Genomic DNA, 7588 nt, shown 5'->3' on the forward strand with positions numbered 1-7588 from the left:
AAAAAGATCCTTACGAATCAAAAAACCTAGAGTAAACTTGTACAAAATTAACTTTACTACAGGACCTCAAACACCCGAGGCATTACTCGATTTTCTTTTATACCCTTACTGGGGTGGTATATTAATCATCGGCCCTATATTTGTGTCATTTTCCTTTTTCTGGCTAAACCACCAACATGATATGTGTTCCAAAAAAGATATAGAAGAAGCACTTAACTTACTCTTAAGTTTACTCTTAAGTTTGTTTGTTTTTGAGTTCCAATCGTTTTATTGAATGAGAACATAAACAAAATTACATTCAAGAATCATCAGAGTTCACAAAAGCCTCAGAACATAACTCTGCAAAGTATAACATATTTAAATAAATAATTATCATATATACCAGTGTTTTTCAAGCCATATTGCTGGGCAGAATTAGTTCCGACATATGCATTTCCCATACCAAAACTTATCCATATATACAATAGTGGTAGGAGGCGCGAGCTGTGTTTCTGGTGGGTGGTGCACACATGCTTCAATGCCCAGAGAACTGGCTTAGAAAAATGAAGGCAGATGCCAGAATCAAACACTTATGTTCTCAGCCATGCCGGAGCTGCAGAGAAAGTCTGTCTGCACCAGGCTCAAAGTGAGCAATGGCTGGCAGAGCTGAGAAGTGACTTGGGGGTCCTTTTACTAAGCTGTGTTAAGCACTAGCATACATTTACCAGAACTTAAAAGGGCTTACTTACCTTGGGAGGTATCTCGGGTACGTTTTCCTACTGGTTCAAATCTTATTCAGTAATTGCACTTACCGCTTACTAGTCCAGGAATCTTATTGATACATAGAAACACGATGGCAGATAAAGGCCAAATGACCCATCCAGAGTAACCATTATCTCTTCCTCTCTCAAGAGATCCCACGTGACTATCCCAGGCTTTCTTGAATTCAGACACAGTCTCTGTCTCCACCACCTTTATCCACGTATCTACCATCCTGAGCCGATCACCTCTTAACTTCATCCTTTGCCCTCTCATTCCAGAGCTTCCTTTTAAATGAGAGACTCGCCTCATGCCCATTTATACCATGTATTTAAACAGCTTCATCATATTTCCCCTCTCCTGCCTTTCATCCAAAGTATGTAGATTGAGATGATGAAGACCATGCACCATTTTAGTAGCTTTCCTCTGGACCGACTCCATCCTTTTTTATATCTTTTTGACAATGCTGCCTCCAGAATTGTACACAATATTCTAAATGAGGTCTTATACAGGGGCATCAATACCTCCTTTTTCCTACTAGCTATACCTCTCCCTATGCACCCTAACATCCTTCTAGCTTTCGTTGTCACCTTTTCAACCTGTTTGGCCACGTTAAGATCATCACATACAATCACACCCAAGTCCCGCTCTTCTATCGTGCACATAAGTTCTTCACCCTCTAACCTGTACCATTCCCTCGGGTGTTTGCAGCCCAAATGCATAACCTTGCATTTCTTAGCATTAAATTTTAGCTACCAAATTTCTTTCCTTTTCCTTGAGGAGTACCTCAAGACTCCATCCTTGCACCATTACTCTTCAACATCTTCCTTGCACCCCTATTGACTCTTGCTCAATCATTAGGATCTACCCCTTTCGTGTATGCAGATGACATACAATTAGCTTTACCCTCGACCCCACTAATACTATAGAAATCCAAAACATTAATCAATCCCTTTCCGGTATAATATCATGGTTCAAAGACAACAAACTATTTACTAATCCTTCTATGTCAAAAGTAGTTCTGTTCATAAATACTGATGACCAACAACTTACCTCACTCATTCTTCTCAATAATACTATTGTCCCCAGAATACAAAAGTCCTTGGAATTGTACTCAACGATAAACAATTTTCACTCACAAATTTCCATAGTATTACAAACCATGCTTTTACAAACTCAAAATGATCTTTTCTTTCTATCAAGGCATTACTAGAACCTAATGCATTCAACATATAGATTAATTCCTTGATAATAACTTACTTGGACTACTATAATTTCTTATATTACAGGCCTCACTCAAAAAGAACTGTACAGCAATACTCCCTCTAAGGAAAGAGTTCATGTGAGCTAAAACTTTTTTTTCACAAGTAAAGGACTGAGTTGCCGTGAGCAAAAATTTTCTATTGCATTACCCTGATTGTATTATACACACTGTACATTATAAATTAAGAATTAGAAATAAAAGTTTTATAAATGGAAAATATGATGTTTTATTGAAAGGACTTAAAAACATTTTTCAGCTAGCTCTCAGAGGCCAACACTTCCTTCCCCAGGTCAAGGCTGTAAGCTGTCCTGATCCGACGGTTGGTCAAAAATGTATTAAAATGAGTTCAATGAAAAGGTATCATCTTAATTCTATTTTCTATCTATAAACTAGAAATAAAATTATTTTTTCTATCTTTGTTTTTTGGCCATTTACTTCTCTAGTCCAAACACATACTTGTGCTTTATTGTCTACTTCTTCTCTCTCAAGATTGTAAGCTACTAAGAGTCCCACCTGTGACCCATTTTCAAACAGAAGAAAAAGGAGAACAAAGTCTCACAGATACACAACTAAAAGAACAAGAAAGTAGGCTTTGTGAAGAACCAAGTTTCTCACAAAATCTTTATTCACAATTGAACATAGAAGGTACCATTGAATACTCAAATATAAGCCGAGATTTTTGTGCCAGAAAAGTGGCCCAAAATTAGGTGTTTTGGCTTATATTGAGGTCAACGCCCACCCACCTCCACTCCCGGACCTGTTCCAGGCCTCCGCCAGCCCTGCCGTAAGACCTAGTGGTCCAGCGGTGTCCGGAACAGGAGGGATCCTTCCTGCCTCTGGTCCCTACCAACTTGAAAAACTTTTACATTCCTCATACCTCACCCACATAACTTTAAAATCCAGGTGGTACAGCGGTGAACCAGAGGAGTAACCTTCCCATGCTTCTGCCACATGGAGAGCCGCTAGCGATTAACTTCCGCGAGCTCTCCAAGCATCCTGCCCTCCTGTTCCCTCTCATTTTCAGACAGGCATAAGATATGACAGAACACAGTGGCCATATGGGTTAATACCTCCAAATAGGCCCTGACTTTGATGGTCATGGCCTATTGAATATTCTGGACATAAATTATTAGTTTTTATAATCTGTCTTGTGACAGAAAAGCTTTGACTTGACCAGTGTCCAGAATAGCTCCTATGAAGAAAAACATTGCTCATAGGGTGAAATGTTAACTTGAAGTTGATGATAAATGACACACACTGAAATAGTATGGTTTTGTCTGAAGGATATCAAGAGAAGTAGCTGCCAAAAGCCAGTCATCAAGATACGGAGAGACTAGATTCCCCCCACCCGAGAGACTAGATAACTCCCTCCCCCTCACAAGTTTCCGTAAATGCCTGCATCAGGGTTACGCTGTATAAGATGAGCTAAGAAGTTGTCTTTGTGTATTTTAACAAGTGACTTCCTAGCATGTCCCTAAAGTAGAGCTCTCCTATTTTTATAAATCCCGTGCTAATTTTTCCAAGACCTTCAAAAAACTATTAGTGCAGGACAGCATTTACCACCAGCTATTCAGGGGGTGCTAAATGCTCCTGTATTGTCATTGGTATTCATTTAGCATGCACTAATATAAACATGCTAGCTGAATAACGCTTCCATGCCCATCCCCCAGCCATGGCAACTGCCCTCTAAAAAATATATTATAAATAAATAAATAGCATGCAATTAGCACCTGCCAACAGACAAATTACTGCACTTTGCAGCTAGTCTTGTTTCCCTCATGTTAAGTACACATTAGCACTTAGGCCTTACTTTACAAAGCTATGCTAGCATTTTTTGCGCCAGCCACGGTGGTAAGCACTCTGACGCTCATAGGAATTCTATGAGCATCAGAGTTCTTACCGCTGTGACCAGCGCTAAAAACGCTAGCACAGCTTCGTAAAGGAGGGGAGGGGGGTTAATTCAGTTTAGTAAAATCCGCCCCCCCCCAAGATATCAATAATTTTTTCTTGATAAAATAATTTAAAACACATGAAATAAATTAAGTCTGCCTGGTGACAAGAATTATATCCAATGCATCACTATGAAAGAAAACATATTTCTATTGAAGTATTGTAGCATACCTTGGGTTAAAATCATAATATATATGTCATAAAGGAGTAGTAACATGGAGGAGGAAATCTGAAAAATAAAAATAAATTCATAATTTAAAAATGATCACGTGCTGTGTGTTTGTGTCTGTCTCTCTCTCTCTCTCTCTCTAGTGGGGACAATTCCACAGAGTAGTGTCTCGCAAACTTCCAGAAGCTGCGGCACACTAAACCCTGTGCCGTGGCTGGAGAACATCCAGATATGTGCAGACGTCAACACCATGACGTCGGAACATGCACGAAAGCCCACCAGATGGCGCCCTGAGCCGCCAGTGGCGGGTGGTAGGAAAAGAGAGGAACATAGAGCAGAAGAGGCACCAGCACCAGCTGACTGCCTACAGAACATGCATAGGCAGCCATCCAGCGCTGGCGTCTCCTCCTCCTCCTCGCTGGCATCTCACAGCACACCTGGAATCTGCTACAGCACAGTTTGCGATACGCTGCCATAGAGCGTCCTTTTGAAAAGTTTCTGCTGAATTGGAGAAGACCACCAGTACAAATGCACCTCATACATATTAAGGGCCCCTTTATCAAGCTGCGCTAGGGGTTTTTAGAATGAGCTGGTGCAATAAAGGCTCCGATGCTGATAGAATTCCTATGAGCAGTGGAGCACTTACCTCGCTGGCCCATGCTAAAAATCTCTAGTGCAGCTTGATAAAAGGAGTGGGGGGGGGGGGGGAGATAAGTGAAGAATTTTCAACCAGCTCACTATTCAGTTACTCTGGGCAAATTCCTTTGAACACGGCCTTTACTCTGTTTATATCATTTTAGAAGCACCAAGTAAAAATTAAACACATTATTTCTGAAGCTTTTTCACATATAAAACTATACAAAGTTTATACTTCTGTAGAGCAGTCTACTCTTGGCATCTGTTCCATACCAGAGGCAAGAAAGGAAAAAAAAGACTTCCCCAACTATTCTGGTTCTCAGACCCATTACTACAGAAGAGCAACTCCGAACATACATCCAAATTCAGTGTGTTATTTGTAGCCCCCGATTGTAACCCCTAAAATCAGCCTATCAGCTCCCATAATGCACTAGGATAGAGCGCCAACCATTAAGCCACTCCTTCTGAAGCATGTTTTTTGCCTAGTCCCCTCAATCAAAAACTATTACTGCCTCCAAATCCACTGGTCCATCATTAGCTATGTTTGTAAGTCATCTTGTATGTCTCTAAATATTGCTATACACTACAGAAAAAAACCTGTTACATTTATGAAATACATTATGAGCTATAGTCGTAGGTCGAATTACTAGGGAATATTGTTGTAAACCTGGAGATCCTTGCTCAGTTGCTTTCTAAACCCCGTACAATTACGAGCAAGCCACTTCACCCGCTCAAGTACTTAACTCAGACTTAACTGTTTTACAACAGGAAACTCTATTATCTTGTATATAGTGTTATCTAAACAATACCAAATGTTTATAAATACAGCAGCCACTACAGTTGTATACTTTATATACTGCCTTTCATAACAGATACAACAATGAAATTTAGTCATACCTGTTCATTTTCTCTCCATCCTTAACAAGCAGGATATGCCCACGCAGACTCAAGGCATGGGAAAACAATACCCCGTGGAAGACAGCTCTGCCAAAGTCTGAACAGGCTCTGCCTAGCACATCCTCTCTTTCTAATGTTTTCCAAAGAAGTAGAGCGATGACCAAGTCCTCCAGAAAAACCTTCCAGCCCTCTACCCGAGTCAAGTGAGCTCTCAATCCAGGAGAGACTTTTGTTCCTGCAAATGTAGGCTGCCTTAATGGCCACCTTGATCCAACAGGTTAATTTGACAGGAGGGTATGTGAATAAGTGGCTTGTTTGAGTAATTGAAGGAGAAATGGGAAACAAGGTAACCTGGAGACGTACCGTGAATACAGAGGGAGAACTGGCCTATTTTGATGCCAGTTTGTGAAGAAGATGAAGAGAAAATGGATGGCACTGTTCCAGCCCAAATCCTCAATGGGCTTAAGAGAAGCCTGCGGTGGAGGTTTCTATCATGTCCGCATTGCTGAATGCATTTAGGCTCCGGGTCAAGGGGTTGCTGAAGTTTGGAAGGAGCAGAAAGAGCAATTAGGTTATAACATTTTACTGAAGGAATCAAATAAATATACAATAATATGATACAAAGAAATAATAAAACATTTGCATACATTTTATCATTCCTTCAAAATATATTTCTAGATCCCCCTTCATTCTGTTTCTTTCATTTATACTTCAGATTAAAAGCAGAATGGCACAGGCATTTTTTTAAACACCTGGTCCCAGGTGCTGAGGCGGAGGACTTAGCTTGCCATGGGCACCTCATTGATTGGCTGCCCCAGAAGACGGCCGTTCACGCGCGCCGCTTCTCTTCATTGTGGCCTCATCAAGCAAATAGCAGGACGCCTCGAGGCAGCCGGACGTGCAACAAGTGCCAGCGCGAGCCACGGCGCCTCGTCTCGAGGCCAGCGAGGAAACTGCCCCGAAACCCTCGGCGGCCACGCGCACACGCACAGAGCGAGGCGGTAGAGATGATGTCACAGAGCCCTTCAACCCCCCCCCCCCCCCCCCACGCCAGCTCACCTTCGCTCGCTCCCTCAGACCGGACACCGGCTCGCGCCGCCTCCCGCCATCTTGCTTCGGGTTGGGGGTTGGTTTTTTTTCTCTCTCTCTCGAGCGCGCGGGGGAGAGGGAGAGAAGCGAAGCGCGAGCCCGTCTCGTGACAAGACGGTTGGGCGCCGCGCGCGCGGTCCTAGTGCCGCTCAGAGGCCAGAAGCGCCCCACCCACCCACCAAGGCTGGGAGAAGATCCTAAGGGTCGGGGGTCGGGCGTCTCTGCATCTTCTTTGATTAGTTCAAAGCATTCTTTTTTTAATTTATAGCATTTTATTGAAGGAATCAAATAAATAGACAATAATAAGATACAAAGAGATATTCACTGCAATTAAATTCACAATAATAATATTTCCATACATATTTTTATCATTCCTCCAAAATATATTTCTATATACCTAATCCGTTCTTTTTATACCCCCCATGATCCCTTCCCTTTCCCCCTTCATTCTTTTTATTTCATTTATAACATTTTTAAATAATTCAAAGCATTCTTAAATGTTAAGTAGTACACTTCTCCCTCCGAATTCGCTGCGATAGGGGATTAACAGAACCACAAAAATAACTTTTTCATATATTATTTGCTGTTTTCTATTAAAAACCATTGTGAATATGGTCCTGGCCTGTTTCTGAAGAAAGTGCTGGGAATTGGCAATTTTTTTTCCGTAAATGCTTGGAATCAGCTATTTCTCTGTGCAAGCTGATGTAATTTTGGGGAAAGAGACAGCAAGCTAAAAACTGAATAATCGAAACCGTGCATATGGAGGGAGAAGTGTAGATTCATAAACAAAGAGCATATTCACGATGACATATAATAAAGTACAAAATATAGTATCAAGAAAATTG

General features: G+C 41.4%; 1 protein-coding gene across 7 annotated transcripts in view; it reads right to left on the bottom strand.

Annotated features, from left to right (window-relative positions):
* DENND4A (DENN domain containing 4A) overlaps window positions 1–6858 on the bottom strand; it is a 135697-nt gene extending 128839 nt beyond the window's left edge. For 2 of the 7 annotated variants that reach the window (XM_033919966.1, XM_033919967.1), the window contains exons 1-2: window positions 6714–6858; window positions 6018–6192 (exon numbers count right to left, since the gene is read on the bottom strand). The gene's annotated coding sequence lies outside the window, so the exon portion shown is untranslated. Of the gene's footprint in view, window positions 1–4123; window positions 4182–5654; window positions 5986–6017; window positions 6193–6301; window positions 6567–6713 lie in introns of those variants that run through there. The other 5 variants (XM_033919960.1, XM_033919961.1, XM_033919964.1 and 2 more) reach the window with 5 other exon arrangements.
* Between the last annotated feature and the right edge of the window lie 730 nt (window positions 6859–7588).

This window comes from Geotrypetes seraphini, chromosome 14 (assembly GCF_902459505.1).
Source record: "Geotrypetes seraphini chromosome 14, aGeoSer1.1, whole genome shotgun sequence".
Lineage (NCBI taxonomy): Eukaryota > Metazoa > Chordata > Amphibia > Gymnophiona > Dermophiidae > Geotrypetes > Geotrypetes seraphini.